We start from the raw sequence: 15,006 nt of genomic DNA, 5'->3' as shown, positions 1-15,006 counted from the left end.
CTGTTGCGCATTGGTGCCACAGATCCCAGAGGGGTGCATGGACGGACTTCTCCACAAGAGGCCCTCATAGCATTCATACACCTCCACTTTCCACCTCAGACCAGCAGAGGGAGCCTGTTAGGGATAGATAAAGGGAAGGTGGAGCCAGGCAGCTCAGTGAAGTCTTAGGCTTAGTTTCAGTCAGGAGTCTAGAGAACAGTTTCCTTAGGGGACAGAGTTGGTTCCAGTTCCTGCAGAAGATGAGCCTGAGAGAGGTCAGTCTGCAGGGGAGCTCAGCCAGTTCCTCAAGAGAGAGTTCAGACTCAGTGAGCTCAGATTAGTGAGCCAGGAGAGTGCCGACCCTCAGAGAGCGGCGAAGAGTAGCGAGGCCTACTGCCCGTGTGAAGCCTAGTGAGGGCCCCGAGCGTGGCCGAAGGCGAGTGTAGTAAGCAAGAAACATAGGGGGCAGAGGAGTTTAACCAGCTCACCCCAAAAACCATTTACCAGACACCGGGTCCGCGCCTACGGGGGGCTTATATCCCAAGTAGGAATAACTGGAACCCCTGGTGAACTTTACGTCCCAGGTTCACCAGAAGCTGACTGTTATACCAGGGTCAGGAGTCACGGAGGCCCAAGAGACCAGGGAGTGTGATCTCCAACAGAAGGCCCTACCACCAGGTCAGCAGGTGCAAGACAGAGACCAAGTTAGGCCTAGCTCCAGGCAGGTCAGAAACTTATCAAGGAAAGGCAAGGAACAGGAGGCCCCACACCCGCTCACTGGGGAGAGTCCTGATATGCATCCCTCACCCTGAAGTACCCTGGACCGTGCCAGAAACACCACCAGTAAAGATACTGAAGTGAACTCCGGTGTGCGTGCCTATTCTTCTATTCTTCCTCTGACCCGGCTGGGTCCCCTCTGTCCTGCATCCCTACACTTACGCTGCCCTGAGGCCCCGCTCCACCTGTGGGGAGCCGCACCAACTAAGCTGCCTGAACACCGGCCTCAGAGGACTGTAGCAGCGCTGGGGATCCTCACCAGACACCACAGGTGGCGTCACAAACATTCCCCTATCCCACATAACTTCCCCCTTCTTTTAAGAGTGACCCCAGGGTACGGGCCCGGGAGCTGACCACCGCGACATCCCCCGAGATCAGGCAACAACAAGGCTAGGGTGCTGAGTCGTCCCCAATCCCTCGGCACGTCACATGCCCTTCACACCTCTTTCATGCCCACTCTTTGCCTCTTCCATGCCCTTCAGGCTAAGTGCCCACGTAGTGTTTTTCAAGCGTATATGCTGCGGAATTTCCGCAGCGTAAATGACGCGCCCCTGGGCCTACTTAGTGTAGCGTTGCGCACGCGGGGACTACCCGGAGCCGGGCCTGTTGGGGGTAGTAGTTTCGTGGCGGTGACCCGGTCCGTGCCCAGGGAGTCAAACTGTGTGGCTGAGTATTAGCAGTAGATGTTGGACGACTACGCCACCCGTTGAATGCAGCTATGGAGCTGCCGCTGCAGGGCAGACCGCTGAGGCCGGTGGTACGATTGTGCAGCGTAGATGGTATAACCCCCAACGGGAGGGGTATGGCCTCAGGGCAGCCGACGTGGATGATGGGGGTAGCAGGAACCACTCGGAGACGATGCGGTGTAGTTCAGGGTCTTTACTGGTGATAAAGATAGACCCTCCCGGAGTACTGGCTAGCGATCGGGGCCTGGTCAGTCTTTGAGCAGATGGGATCTCCCCTGGCCAGGCGGAGTTGTAGGCCTCCCCAACTAAATGTACTCTTCTGGCTACCTTGCTAGAGGCGGGTGAAAGTAGCCCACGTCCCTGAGTGTACCGTGTGGTGCTCACCCGTATGGCCGGTGACTCAGGGCCTTCTAGTGGCTTCCGCTCCACGACGGCGGTGCTGGTCCCACGCGTGTGACCGTGCCTTCGGGTTTCTTAGCCAGAGGACCTGAAATCCCCTGCCGGGCGGTTTCTGCTGCTGGGTCTGGGTTAATCCCCACAGCCTCGGACTCCGGGTCCGGTGGTAACTCTTCAATCAGGGCGAGCTCTTCAGCTGCCAGCCCCTGATTCCTTTTAGCACTGCTCCCACAGAGCTCCTGATCTTTCTTTCCTATGCTGCTCCTCTTCTTCTCTCTACTCTTCTCACTAACCCTGCCTCAGCCCCAGTTTTATATAGGGGAAGTCCTTCCCCTCCCAGGACTGGGCAGGAGGTGTGGCATGCATAGGATTCCTGACCAAGAGACCTCCCACCTGCTCTCAGACATAATATCTCTATTACTGTGGCAACCAGACCCCTGGGGTGTCACATTCCCCCCTAGTAAAATTTAGTACTCCGGGACTAAACATACTTTTGTAAACATAACAAATTACAAACAGAAACAACGCAATAAAGAAAAACATTAGGATGGTCACGGCGTGTCCGCAACCGGGTGCAGTTTTTCAAGAAAACAAGGGTGTCCATTTCACCAAAAACAGGGAGACGTAACCAGGTAGGGGTCTATCCTGCCCCGAGTCCTTAACAGTCTTTAGTCCGTCCTGGGTTACGCTCCAACTATATGCACAAAGGATTCCCGGTAAATCCACCAAAGACTCCTAAAATTAACTAGAAACACATAATTATACATAAGCAACAATAAACAGGTAAACATTAATAAAATAGCTTGAATATTTAGATCCTCCACCGTATGGGCAACTGGCCTCTAGTGACCCTAGTGGACCTACGGAGCTGGCTGACTGGTTCTGAGCTACAGGGTATAGGAGCTGTCAAGGGTAAACTGGGCAGCCGTCTACGGACTCGTTGGCTCACTAGGGGTATGGCAGGCTCACTATAAGCAGAGGGTTGTTTCTCATGGTCTGCTTGTGTGGGGTCTTCTGCCTCCTGGACCGGCTGTTCTTCCAGTTCTACCTGTGTCTCCGTAAGCACTTGGGATGCTGGTTGGAGGAACGTGAGGACGGGTACCACAACAGCACCATTGACTTGAGTCCAAGACTGAGGGAAGTCTCCGAGCACAGTACTAACCATATCTTCCCTTTCCTCTACGGGTCGAGGGTCTTCTTGTTCCTCTTCAGGGTTCCGTAGCTGTTCAGGACATTTCTTCAGGTGATCCCGGGATACAATGGCTGTGGTTTCCCCTCCGTCTTTACTGATTGTACAGATCTTCGGGTTGTCGTGACTTGAGGGCAGTACGGTGTACGGGTCCTTCTCCCACTGGTCGTCCAACTTGTGGAGCCGTCTTTTCCTCTTCAAGACCTGCTCTCCGGGCACCAGGGGAACAGCGGGAGCATACTGGTTGTAAGTTTTCTCTTGTCTTTCCCTAGCTTGACAGAGACTTCGCTCCACGCTCTCCTGTACTTTCCGGTACTGCTGCTGCCTCTCTGTGTCCCAGTCTGCTTCTGGTGAAGTGTCCTCGGGTGTCAGGACTCCCATCTCCAGATCAACAGGAAGCTTACCAGGTCTTGCCCTCATTAGGTAAGCCGGGGTACAGTTGGTGGAACCTACAGGGATGTGGTTATATAGGTCCACCAGGTCGGGCAGCTTTTCAGGCCACAGACTATGTTCTTCCAGGGGCAATGTTTTCAGAAGATCTATCACCACCTGGTTCATTTTCTCACAAAGTCCATTAGTTTGCGGGTGATAGGGTGTTGTTCTAATCTTCCGGCAGCCATACAGGGTGCAGAACTCCTGGAAGACTTCCGCTTCAAAGGCAGGCCCCTGGTCCGTCAGCACCTGCTCCGGGTATCCGTGCGGACGGCAGAAGTGCTGCTGGAAGGCTCTAGCTGCTGTTTGAGCCGTTAAGTCCTTGACGGGGATGACAACCAAGAACCGGGAGTAGTGATCCACGATGGTTAACGCGTAGACGTAGCCACTTCTGCTTGGGGTCAGTTTTACATGATCCAAGGCTACCAGTTCCAACGGCTGTCTGGTGATGATGGACCGCAGGGGAGTCTTCTGGCTGGCACGGTCCCTCCTTCTTAAGTTGCATGGGCCACAGTCTCTGCACCACCTCTCGATGGTTCCTCTCATGCCTACCCAATGGAACCGCCCGCGTAGCAGGAACTCCAGCTTCTTCCATCCGAAGTGCCCAGCTCCGTCGTGGTATGCCTCCATCACCATAGCTGCGTCTCTTCTTGGCACCACTACTTGCCAGATTAGTTCATGCGTCCGGGAGTTAACCATTCTGCGGCACAACTTCCCCTTGTAAAGGAACAGTCGACTCTTCTCAGCCCACAGTTGCTTGGCTTCCTCCGGAGCGTCTGGGTCAAGGCGTGCATCTGGCCGAGTCAGCATCTCCTTTACCAGTCGGACGGCAGGGCCACTGTCTTGCGTCTCCGCCCAGTTGTAATGAGGTAATGGGTTGAACGTAGCGGATTGCTTACTCCTTACACGGTGGGAATACTGGATAGTCCCATGACGGTGGAACGCGGGGAGTTCAACTTCTTCCAGTTCCTCTGAATCTTCCCCTACGTCCGGTAGGTTCGGCATCCTGGACAGGGCGTCCGCGTTGGTATTGGAGCGTCCTGCCCGGTATTTGATTGTAAATTCATAGTTGGACAAGCGGGCCATCCATCTCTGCTCTAGGGCACCGAGTCTTGCAGTGTCCAGGTGTGTCAACGGGTTGTTATCCGTGTACACGGTGAACCGGGAAGAAGCGAGGTAGTGCTTAAAGCGTTCGGTGACTGCCCACACCACTGCCAGGAACTCTAGCTTAAATGAGCTGTAATTCTCAGGGTTTCTTTCGGTGGGTCGCAGTTTTCGGCTGGCGTAAGCAATTACCCGTTCTTTCCCCTGCTGGATCTGGGTTAGTACGGCTCCTAGCCCGATGTTACTGGCGTCGGTGTAGAGGATAAAGGGCTGGCTGTAATCCGGGTACGCCAGGATTTCATCCCCCGTGAGGGCCATCTTCAGCTGGCGGAAGGACTCTTCTTCCAGCTTCTCCCATCTGAAGGGCGGCTTCTGGTTCTTGGCCTTCCTGGACTGGCCTATCAGGAGGTCCTGCATAGGAGCTGCCTTTTTGGTGAAACCGGGAATGAACCTTCGGTAGTAGCCTACCAACCCGAGGAACTGCCTCACTTCCTTTACGCTGGAGGGGCTTGGCCATTCCTTAATTGCGGTGATCTTATCAGGGTCGGGAGCCACTCCGTCAGCACTCACCACGTGTCCCAGGTACTGCACCTTTGGCTTCAGGAGGTGACACTTGGAGGGTTTCACCTTTAGGCCGTAACTTGCCAGAGCTTCGAACACTTCCGCCAGGTGTTTCAGGTGGTCCTCGTAGGTCTTGGAATAGACGATGACATCGTCCAGGTATAACAGGACCGTCTCAAAGTTTCGGTGTCCCAGACAGCATTCCATCAATCGCTGGAAGGTTCCTGGTGCGTTGCAGAGTCCGAACGGCATGCAGGTAAACTCACTAAGTCCCATCGGGGTGGTGAATGCGGTCTTCTCCCGGTCCGCCTCTGCTACAGGAACCTGCCAGTACCCGCTAGTGAGATCCAAGGTGGAGAAGAAGTTAGCAGATTTTAAAGCAGCCAAAGACTCCTCTATTCTTGGTAAGGGGTACGCATCTTTGTGTGTGATACGGTTAATTTTCCGGTAATCTACACACATTCTCATGGTGTTGTCTTTCTTTTTGACCAAGACTAGTGGAGCTGCCCAGGGGCTACAGCTATCCCTGATTACCCCAGCCTCCTTCATGTCTCTAAGCATCCCCTTAGCGTGTTGGTAGTGTGCAGGGGGTACGGGTCGATACCTCTCTTTTATGGGAGGATGGTCTCCCGTGGGGATGTGGTGTTCTACCCCCTTGACTCGCCCGAAGTCTAATGGGTGTTTACTAAACACTCTCTCGTACTCTTGAACCACCCGGTAGACTCCCTGTTTCTGGTGGGAGGGAGTGGAGTCAGTACCCAAATGTAGTTGCTGACACCAATCCTCCATTATTTTCGTAGAGCCGTTACCTTCCTCCGGGTGAGATGGAGGCAAGGGTTCCACAGACTGTATAGAATTTTGGTTGATAGTATATAATTTGGCTAGCGTAGCATACCGGGGCAGGTATACTTCCCTTTTCCCAATATTTATTATGCGAACGGGTACCCTCCCATGGCGTACATCAACTACCCCCCGGGCTGTCAAAATGGTGGGCCTACTGTCTGAGTAGACTGGCTCTACCATGGCCTGGTAATCTCTACCTCTCAGACCAATAGCTGCCCGGCACCAAATCATGATTTCACTTTTCGGGGGTATGGCAATAGGGAAAGGGTCACACATTCTTACGCTACCAATCTCACCACCGGAGAGTTCCACCTGTTGCCGTCGCATCAGTGCCCGGATCTCTTTCTGGAGCACTCGCTGCTGGCCGGAACTGGCGTTCTTGGCAACCTGCTGTAAAATGAAAATCACCTCTGCAAGACAATTTTCAATCACATTAGTTCCTAGCGTTATCTTTGGGTGACTCTCGCGCTTGTCAATGTCTACAATGATCAGTCCCTGTGCTGCCAGTTCGACTCTACCGATTTTAATGGTCATTTCTTTAAATCCGATCTGTGGCACGGGCTGACCATTACTGGCGATGATACTCAAGTCGTCGTCTGGATAGCGGGTTATATCCGAGTCATTCCAGTACTGTTTGAAGAGCACGTACGGGATGGTGGTGATCTGTGACCCGGTGTCAAGTAGGGCACTCATAGGAATGCCATCCAGTACCACAGGCAAGACTGGACGTCCTCCCACATATTTGTCACGCCAGTTCGATGGGCCTGGTGATCTTTTTCCTGGGGGTTGGCCCTCTACCCCAGGTTGTGCCAGTTTAAAGGACAGTACCTTGCCATATGTCCGGGTTGATTGCAGCGGCGGCAGATAGGTTGTCCGTCCTCGTTGTACCGGTCGCTGGGTCTTCCTCTGGCCGGTGGGGTCCTCCTTGGTCGACGCCACGGGATGTCCTCCGGTCCGGATGCCAGCTGGATCTTCCCTGGAGTGGAAACCTGTAAAGACTGCACAGTTCGGGTTAGCGCAGCAACGCTTTTAGCTAGCTCTTGGACCTGATGGTGCAGGTCCGGAGCCGGGTCATTGTTCAAAGCCTGCGCGTCAGCTCCCACAGGCCCTGCCGACAAGGGCGCCGCCTCCTGGTGGTAAGCGGTAGTAGGGCGCCTGTGGGTCACCACGCCACCCGGTGCCGGTTCTCGGAGCACCCGGATGGCTCTGTCCTTGAACTGTGCAAAGTCCAGATGAGGATCCTGTAAGGCCATTGCCCGCAACTGGGTTCGGTGGGCATTGCAATATAGTCTCTCTATAAATTGTTCGGTCAACAGCCTGTCCTCGTTTCCCACGCCGTCAGGGTCGGTCTGCTTAATGGCTCTCAGGGCCTCTTGTAGGTTTAGTGCATAGTCCCTTATACTCTCATGTGCTCGCTGCTTGCACCCATAGAATCTAAGCTTAATCTCGGCTGAGGTGCGGGTATCAAAGGTGTCCCTCAGCCGGGTTAGTATCCCTGCGACAGTCCTCCTCCCAGGTGGCCAGGACTTTACCTCCCTTTGGGCTGCCCCGGTTAGTTGGGCCACCAGGATGCTCACTTTTTGCTCCTCTGTGAGGGGGTACACCTGGAAGAGGCTATCCAGCTTTTCTTTAAAGTCATTCAGGGTATGTGACTCCCCTGAGTACTGGGGTAGCCAGGCTGCTCCCGGGATATAGGGCATGGTGAAAGGCATGACTGCAGCAGCGGTGGCGCTTGATATAGGGCATGGTGAAAGGCATGACTGCAGCAGCGGTGGCGCTGGCGGGGGTTGAGGCAGTGAAGCTCTCCTCCGTATCCGACATCTTTCTCCCCCCCTAGTGGACCGTGGCCTACCTTGCGATGATCCTCTTCCGTAGGCCGCGGCTCCGCAGTGGATCGTCAGGGTTGAGGACCTTCCGTCGCGCTCCTGTGACGTCGGCGTCTGCTGGGCTCCTTCCAGGACCTTACGCAACGTCCGGACGTGAGGCGGGGCTTCAGTTCTCGCGGGCTTTTCTGAGTCCACGCCCCTCTTCTTCCCGCGCGGCGTCTTCAAGATGTTGTCCAACGGCGGGAAAACTTCGCGGATGGCGGGAAGAAGGTAGAAGATGGCGCCGGATGGCGGGAAAACTTCGCGGATGGCGGGAAGAAGGTAGAAGATGGCGCCGGATGGCGGGAAACCTCCACGGATGGCGGGAATCTTCACCACTGGTAAGTTTGAACAGTCTTTTTCAGGCACGCAGTACCCGGTGGTTGCGGGCACGGTATCCTGCCGACTACGCCAAAAGTTGACGCGCCCCTGGGCCTACTTAGTGTAGCGTTGCGCACGCGGGGACTACCCGGAGCCGGGCCTGTTGGGGGTAGTAGTTTCGTGGCGGTGACCCGGTCCGTGCCCAGGGAGTCAAACTGTGTGGCTGAGTATTAGCAGTAGATGTTGGATGACTACGCCACCCGTTGAATGCAGCTATGGAGCTGCCGCTGCAGGGCAGACCGCTGAGGCCGGTGGTACGATTGTGCAGCGTAGATGGTATAACCCCCAATGGGAGGGGTATGGCCTCAGGGCAGCCGACGTGGATGATGGGGGTAGCAGGAACCACTCGGAGACAATGCGGTGTAGTTCAGGGTCTTTACTGGTGATAAAGATAGACCCTCCTGGAGTACTGGCTAGCGATCGGGGCCTGGTCAGTCTTTGAGCAGATGGGATCTCCCCTGGCCAGGCGGAGTTGTAGGCCTCCCCAACTAAATGTACTCTTCTGGCTACCTTGCTAGAGGCGGGTGAAAGTAGCCCACGTCCCTGAGTGTACCGTGTGGTGCTCACCCGTATGGCCGGTGACTCGGGGCCTTCTAGTAGCTTCCGCTCCACGACGGCGGTGCTGGTCCCACGCGTGTGACCGTGCCTTCGGGTTTCTTGGCCAGAGGACCTGAAATCCCCTGCCGGGCGGTTTCTGCTGCTGGGTCTGAGTTAATCCCCACAGCCTCGGACTCCGGGTCCGGTGGTAACTCTTCAATCAGGGCGAGCTCTTCAGCTGCCAGCCCCTGATTCCTTTTAGCACTGCTCCCACAGAGCTCCTGATCTTTCTTTCCTATGCTGCTCCTCTTCTTCTCTCTACTCTTCTCACTAACCCTGCCTCAGCCCCAGTTTTATATAGGGGAAGTCCTTCCCCTCCCAGGACTGGGCAGGAGGTGTGGCATGCATAGGATTCCTGACCAAGAGACCTCCCACCTGCTCTCAGACATAATATCTCTATTACTGTGGCAACCAGACCCCTGGGGTGTCACATAAACGCTTGTTAAACGCTAGGTAATCCGCCCCCCATGGTCCCCATGGGGATTCCGCAAGTTCAATGCCCATGCTGCCGATTTTTCCGCAGCGTTTATGCTGCGCTCAAAAATCCGTAGCATGTCCATTAATTTTGCGGAAGCGCGGCGTAATCGCCGCCATTGACTTGCATTGAGACCCACATAATCCGTGTCAGTACATTTGTACTCACGGATTATATGCGTTTCAATGTGCGGATGGTACCCAAGTCTGGAGGAGAGGAGACTCTCATCCAGACCTGGGTACCATTGTACCTGTAAAAAAAAGAATAAAATAAAAAATAAAGTTTATATTCACCTACCGACGGCCCCCGGTCTCCTTCCCTGTGCGTGCTGGCAGGACTGAAGGACCTGCGGTGACGTCACAGTCATGTGACCGCAGGCCCTTCAGTGCAGTGTCCCGCGATCAGCTGGCAGCCAGGAAGGAGCGCAGCAACACACGCTGGGCCATCAGAAGGTAAGTATAGGTTTATTTTTTTATTTTTAAACATTCTTACGGTCACACTATATAAATCCATGCTGTTTGCATGGATTTATATAGTGTGACCTGGTTGTCAAGCACTTTCCAAGTGATGCTAAAATCGCCTGGAAAGTGCTTGTCAACCCGCATGCAGAAACGCATGTGAAAACGCTTCAAATCCGCATGTATTTGGCAGGAAAAACGAATGCACAATCTGCATGCATTTTTTTCTGCCAGGGAGATGCAGAAATTCTGCAGAAATTTTCTGCTTCATTTCTGCATCGTGGGCACATAGCCTCACACTTCTATATTGCCCCATCTGTGCTCTTCCATGCCCTTCACACCTCTTTCATGCCCACTCTCTGCCTCTTCCATGCCCCCTTCCTGGAAGAAACATTTCAAAAGGGTTGCAAGGTTTTTGGATAGCTCAGCATGTGCCCATGTCATTTGCCTAATCTTCCATGAGTCCTAACAACGTCTGGACATTCTGGTAGAGCGGGCCAGAATTATTTACATGCTGCCGTATTGTACCATGTTGTTTGCAGTGTTTTTACACCATTTAATATGTAATGGTGGCCTCGAGCCCAGGTTTCTTTTCGATATTTTGATGGTTGATTTAATGGTCCATGTAACAAATGCATTGAGTTCTTACTTGGACCCTTATATTGGATGCTCTCTGGCTTTTTGTATGTTTTCTTCTTGCTACCACAGACCTCAGATTTCCTGGCACTTCTGCTATAAATAGTAGATTGTGGTGGGGACTCGCAGACTAGAAAGGCAAATCTGGGAGTCATACGGGCGAGGGCTACAGCGAGGACTCGAGCCTGGAGCAGATCTGGAACATGCAGAGAGGGAGGGGGCACCACGGATAAAGCGGCCAAGACAGTGGTAGAATAAAATGAGAAACTTGAGGATTAGTGTGTGGCACAAGCTGAAGGACAGCAGAACCTTGATGATGGCGGGATTGCTTAACCCTATAAATACTGGAGAAACCACCGGAGAATGGATGAAGCGACTGCTATGGTGTATATAACAACGTCTGCCAATTACTTCATAAATCATTAAGAATCCGATCCCTTAATGTTGCTCCATTTTTGTTCTTTCAGCCGAAGGCTTAGACATTTTCTTGTGATTAATCATTTATCTGTTTTCTCTGATTTATTTCCCTTAACAATTGTAAGAAATAAAGCAGCACGAAAAACAGAAAATTCATAAAGAAATTAAAAAAAATCCCCGAAAATTATTTCTTTAATTCCCCTCCTTTTACATTAAAACTGAGAAATATGTAAAGAATTTTTCTCTGTGTGTGAGACTCAGGATCTCAGCTATGTCCTTCCCCTCTGCTCTGTGTGTGGCAGTAAAACAACTGACTGCAGCAGGAGCTTCTCCCTCTGCCCTGTTTGTAGTAAAATATTTATTTCCCTTAACAATTATAAGAAATAAAGCAGCACTAAACAAAGAGAATGCATAAAAAGTAAGAGTAAGAGAAAAAAAACATCCCTGAAAATTCTTTCTTTAATCCCCTCCTTTTACATTAAAACTGAGAAATATATAAAGAAATTTCCTCTGTGAGACTCAGGAGCTCAGCTATGTCTCTCTTCTCTGCTCTGAGTCTTGCTGTAAGACAACTGGCTTTTACATTAAAACTGAGAAATATTTAATCCTTTAATCCCCTCCTTTTACATTAAAACTGAGAAATATTTAAAGAAATCTTCTCTGAGACTCAGGAGTTCAGCTATGTCTCTCTTCTCTGCTCTGAGTCTTGCTGTAAGACAACTGGCTTTTACATTAAAACTGAGAAATATTTAATCCTTTAATCCCCTCCTTTTACATTAAAACTGAGAAATATTTAAAGAAATCTTCTCTGAGACTCAGGAGCTCAGCTATGTCTCTCTTCCCTGCCCTGGTTGTGGCCGTAAAACAATTGGGTTCTGCAGGAGCCTTCCCCCTCTGCCTTCTTTGTAGTAAAATATGCATTTCCCTTAACAATTATAAGAAATAAAGCTTCACTAAACACAGAAAATGCATAAGTTAAAAAAAATCCTCCTTTAATCCCCTCCTTTTACATTAAAACTGAAAGATATATAAAGATATCTTCTCTGAGACTCATGAGCTCAGCTATGTCCCTCCTCCCTGCCCTGTGTGTGGCTGCAAGACAACTAACTGCAGCAGGAGCCTCCCCCCTCTGCTTTGTTTGTATTAGGACAAAAGATCGCCCCTCTTACTAAATAAGCAACAGCAAATGAAACTGATGAGCAGATTAATCCGTTTGGTCTCTGCAGGATTTCTACAAAATTGACAGTTGCAGAATAATGCAAAAAATGCTGTAGATTGAGGGAAGAGTCAGACGGCCGTATAACTCGGACGGGGATCACAATGCAATGCTCGGACTGGCCAGCAGCTCTCCCGATCCAAGCATGACTGCTGCATAGAAATACATGAAGCTGCCACGCTGAGGTAGGGAGAGCCGCTGGCCAGTCCGAGCTTTTCGTTGAGTTCCCTGTCCGAGTTGTACGGTCGTCTGACTCTTCCCTAAAAGGGTGAGGACGATCATATTTCTTCTTTAATCATTCATTTCTAGGTTCAGTGTTCCTTTCATACACTAGACATGGCATCCTGTCTCACATCTACAAATGCATAGAGAGATTAGTTCATTCCTCACCATGATGTGGCTGATAAAAGAGAACAAAGACTTTGTTGCACACCACATACAGATATTATTTGCAGCCGCGGAATGAAAGGAGAAATGTCTATATGGCAATTATGATCTAAAAATGGAGCAGACTCCTCTGAAGACCAGAAGTCTGTACAGCAGCACAAGCCGAATAATTGTGTTACATGCGGTGTTAAAGGGAGTTGTAGAGAAAAGTACAACTGCGAATACGTAATATAGGATGATGAGTGTTATTATCCGTAGCATTATGCACTGGCACCAACTGAGAGGCGAAACCATGTGAAATACAGATATTATCAGCGTCATCATTACAGGACCGTACAGGAGCAGAAGATAATCCCCATAATGGATTCCCATCATTTTGTCGGCTTTATGCAGCATCAATAGATGTATCTTCTGCTTGGAGGTTTTTTCTTTTCGTTACATGTTAATGGGAGTCACCATCTTTCCTGAGCTTATGTTAATAGCATTTAGAGGTATACAGCAGCCACATAGACCATAGACATCAATAGCCAGGCTCCGACTCATTCACTTCTATGCTGTGTACACTGTGCAGAGGTCACTGTACAACAGAAAGGGGAGGAGGTGAGCTGTGATATCAGCTATTGTGAATGGCGGATCCTGTGTTATCTACTGTATATAGAGGTGTTATCAGTCATTGTACAGGAGAAGAAGGAGGTGAGCTGTGACATCACCTATTGTGAATGGTGGATCCTGTGTTATCTACTGTATATAGAGGTGTTATCAGTCATTGTACAGGAGGAGGAGGTGAGCTGTGACATCATCTATTGTGAATGGTGGATCCTGTGTTATCTACTGTGTATAGAGGTGTTATCAGTCATTGTACAGGAGGAGGTGAGCTGTGACATCACCTACTGTGAATGGTGGATCCTGTGTTATCTACTGTACATACAGATGTTATCAGTCATTGTACAGGAGAGGGAGGATGTGAGCTGTGACATCATCTGTTATGAATGGTGGTTTAGAGTGAAATAGTGACATGAAGAATTAAAAAAAAATTCCAAGTCTAAATTGTTTAACATAGAAGTTTAATTGAAATGTGATCTGTCACCATATTGCACATTACATACTGAGTACATTATTAAATATATCTTGTAGACCTGAACATTTTTTGTAAAATGTTTATTATAATATAAGGATTACCCAGGAATTCTGACATGGATTTTCGCAGCAAATACACCAGTTACATTAGGTCTAAGAGATCAATTTATAGTGAATGCAGCGTATATTGTGAAATCTGGTGACAGATCCCCTTTAAACACTGGACCATTTTCTGATGGCTCTTTTTCTTTAAGAGCTGGGGTTGGAGGGTACATTACAAGGACACATTTGCGGCTGTACAGTCACTGATCAGCGGGTGTACAATGTGTCATGGGACCTCTGTGCTGCCTCTCTGCTGAATAGTCAAAGCTTGAAAACCATGAGGCATTTCAACATGAGAATCTCCCAGTCTACAAAACAGATTCCTTACTGGCATCCACATTTACTGACGCTCAATAATGAAATACATTTCTGTAAAATGACACACTATTGTTTCCAATATTTCTGTGCTACATTGTAAGTTGCAACATACGAGCTAAGTATTGATATCTGCTTCCATCATTCACATATGGCCATATGTAAGATAAAGCAGTGATCATAGGGGTAGATATTGACTCCATCACGGTACCCTCTATCTAAAATAGCTGCTAATATGGAGCCATAGATTGTAACTGCAAAATGCAAAGACAATATTGCTCATAGTAGTAATCTATAAAGTCCAGGTTGGTATGTTCTGGTTCTGTCAAAGGTTGAAGGGTCTGCAAATGCAGAATCATTTGTAGACCCTTCACACGCCTTGGCAGCCATCTCTGAACTCAAGGAATTCTCGTTCTAAATTATGTCTATAGATATCAACTTTATCCACTAGACCTGAAGTATAACCACCAGCCAAGCTTCATAGGAGGTTTCATCTAGCACAGTCTCTTCTAGGTCACCTCACTTACCTCTTCAAGTTTGTCTCCTTTTTCTGCCTTACTTATATCCACTGGAGTTTACGTCTAAATCCACAGTCCGGTGGTAGAACGAGCCTCGCAGGTTGCTTTCTTGGCCGGACACTCCTCTCTTCTGTCCCTATGACACACATTACACGACAGCTGCACGTACTAATCAAACAGCTGCACTTTTCCCACATTCTGGAATCTACGCTTTTGGAAGTAGAATCAGTCCGAGCAGAGAACTATGGGATATATTTAACTCATCGTACCAAAATAACAGATACGAGTGTCAGTCTCCGGGCGATCCTAGGAAGCTGGTGGGAAGTTCCACTAAGTTCTTGTAACAGTAAAAGGTCATCGCCACATTGTTACATAAATACAAACAGCAAAGATAAACATTAGAATTTAGACACTAATATTGGAGATTTTGTCTTACTCTTGTTTGTTTATTTATTTATTGTTTTAACAACTTCAAAAATCAGACAAACAACATTTTTCAGGACGCTGGAAAAAAGCCAAATATGAAGTGAACGCAATCTTCAGCTTTTACGTTTCATTCCACGTACAAATCAGGTTCTTGTATCCCGATGGGGCA

The 15,006-nt window shown here is 49.8% G+C and overlaps 1 protein-coding gene across 1 annotated transcript in view; it reads right to left on the bottom strand.

The window, feature by feature from the left end:
• Positions 1-14,728, bottom strand: part of LOC141172643 (FXYD domain-containing ion transport regulator 6-like) — a 118,457-nt gene extending 103,729 nt beyond the window's left edge. The window contains exon 1 of the mRNA XM_073657066.1: positions 14,421-14,728. The gene's annotated coding sequence lies outside the window, so the exon portion shown is untranslated. The remainder of the gene's footprint in view (positions 1-14,420) is intronic.
• Between the last annotated feature and the right edge of the window lie 278 nt (positions 14,729-15,006).

Source organism: Phyllobates terribilis, unplaced genomic scaffold, assembly GCF_046119375.1.
Source record: "Phyllobates terribilis strain yellow unplaced genomic scaffold, ASM4611937v1 Scaffold_12__6_contigs__length_324123572, whole genome shotgun sequence".
In the NCBI taxonomy this organism is placed as follows: Eukaryota; Metazoa; Chordata; class Amphibia; order Anura; family Dendrobatidae; genus Phyllobates; species Phyllobates terribilis.
Note: the sequence above shows the minus strand (reverse complement) of the source record. Positions and strands in the feature narration are given on the sequence as shown.